Below are 13,962 nucleotides of genomic sequence, written 5' to 3'. Positions count from 1 at the left end.
GGTGCCTTCCGTTCCTGAGCCACCAATGGGCCTGTCAACCTCTGAGTCTTCAGTCTGTCTTCATATAGCCTTTGAGTCTTCTACGTTCTGGTCCCCAACTCTGCAGTCATCTTTGGCACAAATGTCTTCAATCACTGAACCTCTGCCATGTTTGCCATTTACTGAAGAGCCTCAAATGGTCAGCCTCAGAAATCTTTACATGCTTGTCTTCAGCTGGCGAGATATGTTAATTTACAAAATTGTATAAATTGCAACATTCCCCAGAGGGTATCTTGGCGCTAATGGAGGCAGGACAAAGAGAGGCAGACCTGGGGGAAAGAACAGATGAGTGCCGACTAAAACACACTTGTTTTTAGTGACTTGGGAAAAGGCAATGGTTCTCAGTGACCCTAAGAGTACACAGAAGGGAATTACAATGTTTGGCAGCAGCAATGGAGAAAGCTTGTCCTCCCACCACGGGATAGGTTATACCTGGGGACCTGGATAAGGCCAGTATCTTGCGAGCGTAGAGAACGCATAGGAACGAAATTTGTGTTGTCCCCCAAGCCATAAAAAGCTCAGTGTACGATGAAGAGGGATTTAAAATGAATTTGTTTGGTGACTGGGAGCCAATACAGAGATCGAAGGACAGGAGAGATATGGGCTCTAAGAGAAGTGCCTGTCGCGTCTCGAGCAGCTGAACTTTGTCAAACCTGAAGGCGATTAATCAAAAAGCCTCGCTGAGCTAAGTACAGCGAATTGCAGTAATCGCTGATACTGATCATCAAGGATGCCACCAGTCTGGCACGCAGATGCAGTGGAAGAAAGCAGATCACTTTCAGAAGAGTCTTCAGCTGGAAGTGTCATGATCTCTGCTTCCAAAAGGTCAGGGTTTTCCCAACTCCCTTGGAAGCAGATCCATAACCCAGGTTCCGAGTGCCAACCAGTCCCAATTGGGACCTTTTGGACCCAGTCCTGGCGCCAGTGGCACCAGGCTCATAAATATGCCCAGTCCCAGCGCTGGAAGCGCCGGGCTCATAATGCTTGGGTGGACTTACCTGCAGCAGACCATGCTGCTTACTTGCCTGCCAGTTGAGCCTCTGATCCTCTTCTGTTTGGAACTACTTTTCCTGTTGGGTGGGGCTGGAGCCACTCCCTAGATTCAGAACACTGGAACTCTTCTGGAAGGCAGGAACTCTTTTCTTACCAGGAACTCTTTTCTCACCTAGGCGTGGCTGTGGAAGGAGATACCTAAGCACTACAGGAGGCTATTTAAACCACACCCGGTGGATGAATCTTGCTTTGCGTTATTCTGCACCCTCTGCAGCAGAACGCTCATCGTGTCTTCTGCATCCGGTCCTGGGCCTAAGGAAAAAAGGCTTACCATCCTGAATCCAGTCTTCAGCAACACCTATAAAGACAAGAAAGAACAGGTTAGCATTCCGGCATCTGAAAGGCAAAGGCTTACCTAATCTTCGTGCGCTCCGGAGGTCTTCACACTGCATTCCGTCATCTGAAAGACAAAAGCTTACCAACTCTTCGCACGCTCCGGAGGCCGTCGGCGCTGCATCCCGCATCTGAAAGACAAAACAAGGTGCGTTTAAAGACATTGGGGAACTTTAATCCTCACGTGCCAATACTCCTTTCCACATCTAACCCCAGTGGGTATTCCGGCACCCTGCAGCCGCTCCGAACTTGTACCTGCAAAATAAAAAGACAGTTAGAGCGCATCGTGAAGCTGGCAACAAGCGCTTACTTACGTGCTTCCAGGCGCTTCTATTCCTCACACAGGCTCCATCTTCAACTCACTTCAGCCCGTCATCCGCCATCGCCGGAACCCTGCAAAACAAGAGACATCATTATTAAAGACTTTAAAGACATTTGAGTTACTCGAAACTTACCGTTCGTGCAGTAAACGACGGACAGCAGTTCTCTGAAGTCAAGAGGCCTGCGCTACCTATCCAGTGAAGAAACTGGTTACAGCACCCTGCCCCGAGGCAGATGGAGAGCTCGGCATTCACTTACCTAAGGTGAGAGCGTTAACCTTTGGGGGTCTACAGGAGAGGAGAAGAGGAAAGAGATAGGGACACCCCAATAACCCCAGTTCATTAACCCCATATTTTCTATCTGCAGACATCTTACTCTACACGTCAGGCATACAGTGCACAGAGGTCCAGCCCAAAGAGCCAACCGGGTGCTGCACATCACCTTTGAAGATACGGTAGTCGCCCAGTCAAGACCGGTGCCTCTGCGAGAATCAGGTGAGCGTTACAGAACGCAAAGCCTACCGCAAAACTCTCGCCCAGGCGCTATGGAAACCTCGGATACTGACCACCTAGCCCGGTTACTTGGGGAACTAAGGGCAGAAGTGCATGCAGCTCGTCAGGAAACGAATGCTCTAAGAAGGGAACTAATTATTTCCAAGGAGAGAACAGATGATCTTGCTAGACAATTGCTACAGTCACAAGCCGGACAGACCCCGCTACCCGCATCAGGGGCAAATCTTCCTTCAACATCCTCTATGAATCCAGTGCAGATCAACCTACCTGGGAATGTACCTCTGGCTCCGCCCGAACGATTTTCTGGTGACCCAAAGAGGTTTGCGGTATTTATCAAACAGTGCCGGTTGCACTTCTTATGCCGGCCAGCAGCCTTTCCAACTGATCAAGCTAAAGTAGCTTTTGTACTTTCGTACCTTAGTGGCAATGCGGCAGACTGGTCGATCCCTCTAGTTAATCAAGATGATCCGGTTCTCCATGATTTTCAAGCCTTTCAGCTTAGTATGGAAAAACTGTTCACAAGACATGCACAGGGGCAGGCCTTGGACAATGAGCTTCTTTCGTTGCGACAGGGTAATCAAGACCTTTTGGCTTATATTGCATCTTTCAATAGACTAATAGTGGAAACTCAATGGCCTGAGGACAAAAGGATTACGCTGTTTTATAGAGGTCTACGTGGAGAGCTCAAAGACGTTTTAGCCCAAGTAGTGAATCCCCCACAAGACTGTTCGGATTATATAGACTTGGTCGTTCAAATAGATCACAGACTGCAGAACAGGAAGGCCGATCGTTCCAAGTTTGAGGCTCGAGTATTTTCCAAACCGCCAACTCCTTCCAAAGGAGTAGACTCTGGGGAACCCATGCAAATAGGGGGTCTGAAAGGCCCTCTAACACAAAGGGAGCGGGAAAGGAGAAAACAGTTGCAATTATGCCTATATTGCGGAAACTCAGGGCACTTTCTTCGAGACTGTCCGGTGAAACCTGCCAAGAAGGCCGTAGGAGCTGCAGTTACCACAGTTACAAACTCTGAGCAGGGAAACGACCTCGCCCGACAAGAATAGAGGTCCTCTTGCCGAGCGTGAAAACCAGTTCCGTGACCTCGCATTTCGTGATACCTATGGTCCTCATTAGCCCTGATAATCCGGATCGATTACATGCAATTGAAGCTTACGTCGACAGCGGTGCCATCGGCAATTATGTGGATCATGAAATGGTTTTGAGGATGAATCTAACTCTTTGTCCCAAGGCTGTAAAGGACGTCATTACTACAGTGGATGGTACGGAGGTAGCCTCCGGGCCAGTAACACATACCACTCAAGAGGTGACGCTAGTAAGTCAAGATGGACACCATGAGAAGATCGTGTTCGATGTGATCAAGGCCCCTCAGTTCCAGATTATTCTAGGAATACCTTGGTTAGAGAAACACAATCCTCTGATCGATTGGCGAGCAAGAACGGTTCAGTTTCCAGAATGTGTCTCTACTTGTCACCCTCCACCTGGTGTTGCACTGGCAGCAATTTCTTCAGAGACTCCCCAGTTACCTCTCGAATACCTAGAATACCAAGATGTTTTCCGGAAGGAGCAGGCTAACTCTCTACCTCCTCATAGGTCTTATGACTGCCAGATAGACCTGATACCTGGATCTACTCCTCCTTGTAGTAGAATTTATGCCCTCACCGAGCCTGAGAACCTTCACCTTCGACAATACCTGGCAAATGGGTTTATTCGTCCTTCCAAGTCCCCTGCTTCTTCAGCTTTGTTCTTCGTTCCAAAAAAGGAAGGAGACCTTAGAACTTGTATCGATTATCGCTCCCTGAACCAGATCACCGTTAAGAATAGATATCCGAGGGGGCGTGGCTACGAGAGCCATGTAGGAGGACGCGTTCCAGCGGAGCTCCCGAGATCCTGAACAGATCCGGGCAAATCAGTGCAGTACGACTGCTTATTGAATACCGACGATATGCATGCCAGCGTGTGAAGGTGCTACCGAAGTACTGTGAACTTTTGGAGGTCATAGTAGCTACGACGGCTGAGATCGGAGAAGAAAAGTCGAGAGACGCTGAGAACAAAGGGCGACTCAAAATGGCCGACATAGACCTGAGACGGGATTGAAAAGAGTTGCGGGAAGACCTAACCAGGTCAGCGTGCAGTGCGCCCACTCATCATTCGGTAGACCTGCACATCCTCAGAACCATGTCCAGTAAGGCAGTGCGACCTAAGGCGAAACAGCCCACGCTGGATGACTTCACCAAAACGTCCCCGGGCTCGGACGCCACCAAGAATAAGGATGCACCGGCCGTGGGTAGCGCGACGACTTCGAGCTCTAACCAAGAAATCCTAGCAGCGATTGCGGACCTGAGAGCGGCCTGGGAGTCGAAATTAGAACAGGCTGTCTCTGAATTAAAAACGGCATTGGACCTCAAAGTTGGGGAGGTCCAGGAAGACGTCAATCTACTGAGACAAGACGTTAGGGTTCTGGCGGAGCGCACAGAGTCCCTAGAAAAAGAAGTTGGCCCGAATACGGCGGACTGTGCCACCCACAAGGCAAAACTGCACGCCCTAATCCAAAGGGCGGGCAACCTGGAAAGTAGAGCGGAGGAGGCTGAAGGACGGGCCCGTCGCAACAATATCCGCATTGTGGGCCTACCGGAGGGGACGGAGGGCCGTGACCCTACTGACTTCGTTGAGACCATGTTGCTGCAAGAGATATCCGGAGGGGCCTTATCCCAAGGCTTCGCAGTGGAGAGAGCACATAGAGCCCTAATGAGGAGGCCGCCTCCTGGAAACCCGCCCAGACCCATCATTGCCAAAATTCTTAACTATCGTGATCGGGAAAGAATATTAGAACATTTTCGAAAAGGAGGCACGATCAAGAGAGGAGCAGCAAACATCACGGCGTATCCGGATTACACCCTAGCTGTGCAGCGGAGCCGCATGAACTTTGGGACTGTGAAACGGAGGCTGAGGGAGGCAGGTTACAAATATATGTTGCTTTACCCTGCAAAACTGAAGGTCATACAGGCGCATAAAACTTTATTTTTCGAGACCCCAGAGGACGCCATGGAGTGGCTCGACGCACAAGGGTGCCCTCAAGAATCGGCGGACCGGCCCCAGAAGGACTCGGAGGAGCTGCGGAAGACGTAAAATGGCGTCGCAAGATGGCGCGACTCACGGACCCTAAGACTTGATTATAGTCGGTTCGGAACCTTCGGTATGGAAGGTCAGTTGGTTGTACTGTTTGCCACAAACATTGAGATTATTACTGAACGGGAGCCCCATGGAGCGATACTCTCTCCCCACAATAGCTTAGGTTAGGTGGCCATTAGGGCGACCTCACCCTACTGGGCTCCGTGCACGGACCGGTGTTTGCGGAACCAGATGTGGGGGTGCCTGAGCTCTTTTGTTGAAGCTGGGCAACAGTTGGGGTGTGTGGTGTTGGGGGGAGGGTGGGAGAGGGAGGGGAAAGGGGGTTGGAGTTTGGTTGTGTGTGTGGTTTGTTTGGGAATGAGCTTATTCGCGGAGTGGCTGCAGTGGGACGCTTTCTGTGTCATGAGAACTGCTGGAGGTTCCCGTAAGTGGGGTGGGAAGACACATAGCTGCCATGGGTGACCTCAAGATTGCCACCTGGAACGTCCGAGGCCTCAATAATTACCTGAAAAGAAATAAAGTCATGTTGTATCTTAAACGACAGAAGATCGACATTGCCCTGCTACAAGAAACGCACCTGGCCCAACATAAACTAGACCTTGTAAAGAAAAAATGGGGGGGTACAGTGGTGGGCTCCCCGTACTCGGCCTATGCCAGAGGTGTGCTGATCTGGGTGGCCCCGCATGTCCCACTTAGAATTGTACGAGAGGAGGTAGACACGGAGGGTAGGCTGGTAATACTGAGGGTACTGATTGAGAACAGAGGACTGAGTATTATTAATACATATGCCCCCAATCAGAATACTGCTGTATACTTCAGGACTCTATGTACACGCCTGGGCCCGTGCGCAGGGGAACCGATCATCTGGGGGGGGGGGACTTTAACTGTGTTCTTGACCCCAAGATAGATAGGTCCGACAGGAAAGTAGACAGGCCCACCCCAGCGGCCAGGGCTCTACGGGTACTATTAGACGACTATGGACTAGAAGATGTCTGGAGATTGAAACACCCCACGGCCTTGCAGTACTCTCATTATTCGGCCCCTCAACAGTTGCACACGAGACTAGATTACTTCTTTGCTACGCCAGAAGGGACGATAACAACTACACAGGTTGAATACAGAGCGAGGGTCCTGTCGGACCATTCGCCCTTGGTGATGGCCTGGCAATACGGCCGCCCCAGAGGGCGGATTCCAACATGGCGCCTTCGGGCGGAGGCGCTCAGAGACCCGGTCTTCAGAGAAGATATTAGAGAGACGATTACAAGGTATTTTGAGGAGAACACGGGCAGTGTGGATTCGGCTGGTACACTTTGGGAGGCCTTCAAGGTGGTAGTGAGGGGCGACGCTATTTCTAAATCAAAGGGCCTTCAGGGGGGGTTTTAGCTGAGCTGGAGAAAGTGGAGAAAGAATTGGAGCGTGAATGTACCAGAGGGGGAGGGGACACAGACCTAGTACTCGAATTACAACAACGATGCTCTGAGCTTTGGGAGCGGCTTTGTGACCTCAATTACAGGAAATACGTGGAGAGGCAACATGCAGGAGGTGACAAAACTGGTCGCCTACTGGCATGGCTTTATAAGAGGGAAACCCCCAGGGCCCCGGTCATGATGATAGAAAGGGAAGACGGAGAGGAGGCTCACACTCAGGAAGAGGTTAACGCTGCTTTCTTAGATTATTATAAAGCGCTGTATGAGGACAAAGGGGAAGACAATCTGGATAAAATCAGAGACACACTGGAAGATATAGAACTGCCCAGGATTAGTGCAGAGGAAAGGGAGGAGTTAGATGGCCCCATTACGCTAGACGAACTGGAAGAGGTGGTGAAACGGCTGCCTACTTGCAAGACCCCGGGCACTGATGGACTCCCGAGTGAGTTCTACAAAACGTATAGCGCAGAGATACTCCCCCCTATGCTGGAGATGTACAACGAATCATTCGAGGGAGGCCGATTGCCAGACACGCTCAGAGAAGCGCTGATCGTACCACTGCCCAAGCCTAACAAGCCGAGACAACACTGTGGATCGTACAGACCGCTGTCGATGTTAAACCAAGACAGTAAGATCCTGACAGCGGTCTTGGCGGATAGGCTGCGCAAGGTCATCGGCAGGCTGATACACTCGGATCAGACAGGTTATGTCCCTGGCAGGAATATAACTCATAATCACAGGCGGCTCCACCGAGTGATAGAAGAAGGGAACAGAAGAGATGAGGAAATGGCAGTGATCTCCCTAGACGCAGTTAAGGCGTTTGATTCGGTGAGGTGGCCATGGCTGTTTGCGGTCCTGAGGGAATATGGGTTTGGGCCAGGCTATATCAGATGGGCGAGACTACTGTATAGCCAGCCTACGGCTAGGGTGCGCACGGGATCAGTGATATCCGATAAGTTGCACCTAAGTAGGGGTACTAGGCAGGGATGTCCTTGGTCCCCGATGTTATACATACTGGCATTGGAACCCTTAGCGGTATACCTTAGACAGCAATATGACCTGGTGGGCATTGAGGTGGGAGGAAAGAGCCATTTGATATCCTTATATGCCGATGACTTGCTGCTGTACCTAAAGTATCCGGAAGAGAACCTCCAGTATGTTTTGGAGGTCATGCAGAAGTATGCCGAATTGTCCGGCATATCGGTTAATCCTGACAAGTCGAGCATGTTCCCCCTAGGGTACTATTCGAGGGTCCCCACGGAACGCTTACCGGTATTGCCCGTGCCTTGGGCAGCCGAGTCCTTCCGATACCTCGGAATAGACATATATCACACTGTGGGAAATGAACATCTGCATAACACCGAGGTTGCTGTGGATAAAATCCGTGCGTCTATGCGATTTTGGGAAAAGCTGCCGCTAGCAATGATAGGGCGAGGGGCGTTGCTTAAAATGGTTGTCTTGCCTAGACTGCTGCATTTCTTCAACAACATACCATACTTAATAGCTAGGAAGTTCTTTACCAAACTCGACAGTATGTGCAGGGACTTCCTATGGCACGGCACTCGCAACCGAGTGGCGCTGTGGAAGCTACAAAACTTCTACGATAAAGGAGGGATTAAATTACCACATTTTGAGGCCTATTATGTAGCGAGCCAATTGCAATATGTTACACAGTGGCTCTCTGATGAGGAATCTCCCGAGTCCAGGTTGGTTGGGACAGATTGCACCCCGTTTTATTTGAAGGAGATCATCTGGGCCCCTAGACAAGACTTAAATCTTTGCCCTGGTATGCTGTTACTTGGGTGGAAAATGTGGCGTAGAGCATGCCGGCTACTGGAAAGCCCGGATCCGTGTTCGCCGCAGGTGCCACTGGTTGCCTTGACTGCGGGGGATGGTCAACTTAGAAAATTGATCAGAATGTACTGGGAACCGGTTGGGTTGGCCACGTTAGGAGATATATGGCAAGATGGGGCCATCAAGGATTTTGCAGACTTAGAAGAAGAAGCTGGGTTACATGGGGGCCAATATGTTACATACCTCAGGTTGGTACAGACTATCCGAAAATCTTGGCCTGAGACGGTGTTAGCGGAGGACCCGGACGCCCTGATTGATACAATATATGACATATCGGAGGGCGGACACGAGATCTCCAGATTGTACGAGGTGGTGATGTCCCGAGTGGGAAAGGACTTGACAGACTTGAGACTAGAATGGGAAATGGAGGTGGGGGTTCAGATGACTGATGGGATGTGGGAACGGGCTCTGGGATATCATAAAAAAGTGTCCAGAAATGCTAGATTACAGCAAATCCAACTATATATCACACACAGAGCGTATTTGACCCCCAAGAGAATAGCTAAGTTTGCGAACTCGGGCAGGCAGGCATGCCCGAAGTGTAACGAGGAGAATGCGGACATGACGCATATGTTCTGGTCCTGCCCAGTAATTGAGGTCTTCTGGGGAGAAGTGTCACAGAAGTTGGCTGACAAAGGGGTCCCGATAAGCATTGACACGACCTGGGCTTGCCTTCTAGGGGGGTTCTCCAGACCAAAGAACACCAGACATCTGGGGAAACTGAGAGACCTAGCATATATACTCGCTAAGAGGAGGATAGCTATGAACTGGAAGCAATGCTACAAACCTAGGATAGAGATGTGGTGGAGGGATCTCCAAAAATGGGCGGAAGCCGAAACCATGGTCTGGCAAGAGGCATGCAGTAAATGCGGGGAGGAGGATGTGGGCAACCTAGTAGCCTGGAGGTCATTAGTCACTGGTCTGTTTGGGGTACGAGGAGAACCTACTGCCTCGGAGGAGGAAGCCACCCGGCCACACCAGGTCGATACGGAACTACCCTGTGGATGAGCTCTTAGGGGGGAGGGGGGGGTGTAGTGTTGTGTTTTGTTAAGTGTTTATTGGTTTATTGTGTATAATGTCACAAGTTTGTTTATACTGTTTTCACTTAAAATAAAATAAAAATATTTAAAAAAAAAAAAAAAAAAAAAGAATAGATATCCGTTACCTTTGATCCCTGAACTCCTGGACCAAGTCAGAAAAGCATGCATATATACAAAGCTGGATCTTAGAGGAGCTTACCACTTGGTACGAGTAAAAGAGGGCGATGAATGGAAGACGGCCTTCAGCACCAAGTATGGGCTATTTGAATATCAGGTCATGCCCTTCGGACTTTGCAATGCCCCGGCCGCCTTTCAATATTTTATAAACGATGTCCTCAGAGAACTCATAGATGTGTGTGTTGTTGTTTACATTGACGACATTCTCGTTTATTCTTCATCGGAATCTGAACATCGGAAACACGTGAAAATGGTCCTCGAAAGATTGCGTCAACACAAACTTTTCGCTAAGTTGGAAAAATGTGTTTTCAACGTGACTGAAGTTGAATTCTTGGGGTTCATATTATCAACTGACGGAGTGCGTATGGATTCAAAGAAGGTCGATGCAGTTCTCAAATGGCCATCACCATCCTCCGTAAAAGGTGTGCAAAGCATGTTAGGCTTCGCTAACTTTTACCGCAGGTTTATACCCGAGTTCTCTCGAATAGTCCAGCCCATCACTGCCTTGTTAAAGAAAAACAAACGTTTTGAATGGTCTACCGAGGCGGAACAAGCTTTCCAGGATTTGAAAACTAAATTTATCTCTGCACCAATCTTAAAACACCCTCGCCCCGAACTCCCCTACATCGTGAAAACTGATGCTTCAAGCCTTGCCATGGGGGCAGTTCTATCACAAAAGGACCCGGTAACCAATCAGTTGCATCCCGTGGCATTTTGGTCCCGCAAATTCTCGCCTCCTGAAATCAATTACACGATTACTGACAAGGAACTTCTGGCTATCAAGTCTGCCTTTAAGGCTTGGCGGCATTATCTGCTGGGGGCCCGACACACCGTTACTGTGATTACGGATCACCGAAACCTGCAATATTTGAAAACCGCAAAAGCCCAATCCTCTAGACAACTCCGTTGGGCATTATTCTTTGCCGAGTTTGACTTCATAATTACCTATCGACCTGGTACAAAGAACGGTAAAGCTGATGCCCTTTCTCGGATGGGAGTGGAAGAACACTTGATCAACCCAAAACCTGTACCAATCATTCCCGAACAAAGAATTCTGGGTGTAATCGCCACAGAATCCATAGAGGAAGTTAAGGATAAAGCCAGGCAACTTGTAACTCCAGCAGACATACAGAATTGGCATCTGCAGGGAAAGGACTTTGCAGTAAAGGACAACTTATTGTATTTCCAAGAACGATTATACCTACCCAGCACAGATTTACAGAAAAAAGTAATCTCTTGTTATCACGACTCTTTAATGGAAGGTCATCCCGGTATAGCCAAGACCTCAGAAAAGATCAAGCGCTACTTCTGGTGGCCGTCTTGGAAAAAAGATATCAGAGACTTTATAATGTCCTGTGGAGTATGCGCCCAAAACAAGAGTCAAAAGGAAAGACCAGCAGGCCTCTTACGCCCTATTGACATCCCACCTCGCCCTTGGCATACGCTTTCTATGGACTTCATCACCGATCTACCTCCATGCTCCGGATACAATACGATTCTAGTAATCGTGGACTTATTCTCCAAGATGGCGCATTTCATTCCGCTCAAAGGCTTGCCAACAGCAGCAACTCTGGCCCGAGAATTTCTCGAAAACATCGTCCGACTGCACGGTTTTCCTTCGGTTCTAATTTCGGATCGAGGTAGTCAATTTATTTCTCATTTTTGGCGAAGTTGCTGTCGGTCGGCTCAAATTGATGTGAGACTATCGACCAGTCACCACCCTCAGACCGATGGACAAACCGAGAGGACCAATCAAACTCTGGAACAGTATTTACGCTGCATGCTGCAACAAACTGAAAAAACTTGGAAAGATATCCTTTGGATAGCCGAATATGCCTACAATAACTCTGTCCATTCGGGAACTGGGAAAACCCCGTCTTTTCTTTTGTACGGCAGTCACCCTCGAACCTCGGAGTTGGATCCCCTCCAAGGTCTTGAAACACCAGCAGTAGACTACCTGCATTCTACAATCACCCAAGCCTTTAAGGAAGCTGTTTCTCACCTTCAAACGTCTAAAGAACAATACAAGAAAGGAGCAGATCAACATCGGAAGGAAGCTCCTCACTATCAAGTAGGGGATCAAGTCTGGTTATCCACCAAATATTTATCTCTAAAAGGGCCACGCACATTCAACCCAAGATACCTTGGTCCCTATTCCATCACAACCATAGTAAATCCAGTAGCGGTCAAGTTGGACTTGCCCCCGCACATGAAGATACATCCGGTCTTCCATGTCTCTCTATTAAAACCTGTGCAACCTCAAACCCGACTAACCAAATCTCCAAAACCTATCCTAGTTGATGGAGAACTCGAGTTTGAAGTCAAAAGCATTCTGGACTCCAAGATCTCCAAATCTAAACTATTCTACCTAATTGACTGGAAAGGCTACGGCCCCCAAGAGAGATCCTGGGAACCTGCTGAATATGTCCACGCTCCTCGCCTAATCAAAAGATTTCACCGAACATTTCCTGACAAGCCAAAACCCCCGGAGAAGCCCGGTTTGGGAGGGGCCTTGAGGGGGGGTACTGTCATGATCTCTGCTTCCAAAAGGTCAGGGTTTTCCCAACTCCCTTGGAAGCAGATCCATAACCCAGGTTCTGAGTGCCAACCAGTCCCAATTGGGACCTTTTGGACCCAGTCCTGGCACAAGTGGCACCAGGCTCATAAATATGCCCAGTCCCAGCGCTGGAAGCGCCGGGCTCATAATGCTTGGGTGGACTTACCTGCAGCAGACCATGCTGCTTACTTGCCTGCCAGTTGAGCCTCTGATCCTCTTCTGTTTGGAACTACTTTCCCTGTTGGGTGGGGCTGGAGCCACTCCCTAGATTCAGAACACTGGAACTCTTCTGGAAGGCAGGAACTCTTTTCTTACCAGGAACTCTTTTCTTACCTAGGCGTGGCTGTGGAAGGAGACACCTAAGCACTACAGGAGGCTATTTAAACCACACCCGGTGGATGAATCTTGCTTTGCGTTATTCTGCACCCTCTGCAGCAGAACGCTCATCGTGTCTTCTGCATCCGGTCCTGGGCCTAAGGAAAAAGGCTTACCATCCTGAATCCAGTCTTCAGCAACACCTATAAAGACAAGAAAGAACAGGTTAGCATTCCGGCATCTGAAAGGCAAAGGCTTACCTAATCTTCGTGCGCTCCGGAGGTCTTCACACTGCATTCCGTCATCTGAAAGACAAAAGCTTACCAACTCTTCGCACGCTCCGGAGGCCGTCGGCGCTGCATCCCGCATCTGAAAGACAAAACAAGGTGCGTTTAAAGACATTGGGGAACTTTAATCCTCACGTGCCAATACTCCTTTCCACATCTAACCCCAGTGGGTATTCCGGCACCCTGCAGCCGCTCCGAACTTGTACCTGCAAAATAAAAAGACAGTTAGAGCGCATCGTGAAGCTGGCAACAAGCGCTTACTTACGTGCTTCCAGGCGCTTCTATTCCTCACACGGGCTCCATCTTCAACTCACTTCAGCCCGTCATCCGCCATCGCCGGAACCCTGCAAAACAAGAGACATCATTATTAAAGACTTTAAAGACATTTGAGTTACTCGAAACTTACCGTTCGTGCAGTAAACGACGGACAGCAGTTCTCTGAAGTCAAGAGGCCTGCGCTACCTATCCAGTGAAGAAACTGGTTACAGCACCCTGCCCCGAGGCAGATGGAGAGCTCGGCATTCACTTACCTAAGGTGAGAGCGTTAACCTTTGGGGGTCTACAGGAGAGGAGAAGAGGAAAGAGATAGGGACACCCCAATAACCCCAGTTCATTAACCCCATATTTTCTATCTGCAGACATCTTACTCTACACGTCAGGCATACAGTGCACAGAGGTCCAGCCCAAAGAGCCAACCGGGTGCTGCACATCACCTTTGAAGATACGGTAGTCGCCCAGTCAAGACCGGCGCCTCTGCGAGAATCAGGTGAGCGTTACAGGAAGTGACCGCCGACTGACAAACTGCGCTAACTTGGTTGAGCAGAGGACAGTGATGCAGATAACCTCACACCCAAGTCCTTGTGTACACATACATGTGTAGGCAAAGGGCCAATAGAAGAA

The sequence above is a fragment of the Ambystoma mexicanum genome, chromosome 10, assembly GCF_040938575.1.
Source record: "Ambystoma mexicanum isolate Mex_15411 chromosome 10, UKY_AmexF1_1, whole genome shotgun sequence".
NCBI lineage: Eukaryota > Metazoa > Chordata > Amphibia > Caudata > Ambystomatidae > Ambystoma > Ambystoma mexicanum.
The sequence above is the reverse complement of the archived record's forward strand: the minus strand, read 5'-3'. Positions refer to the sequence as shown.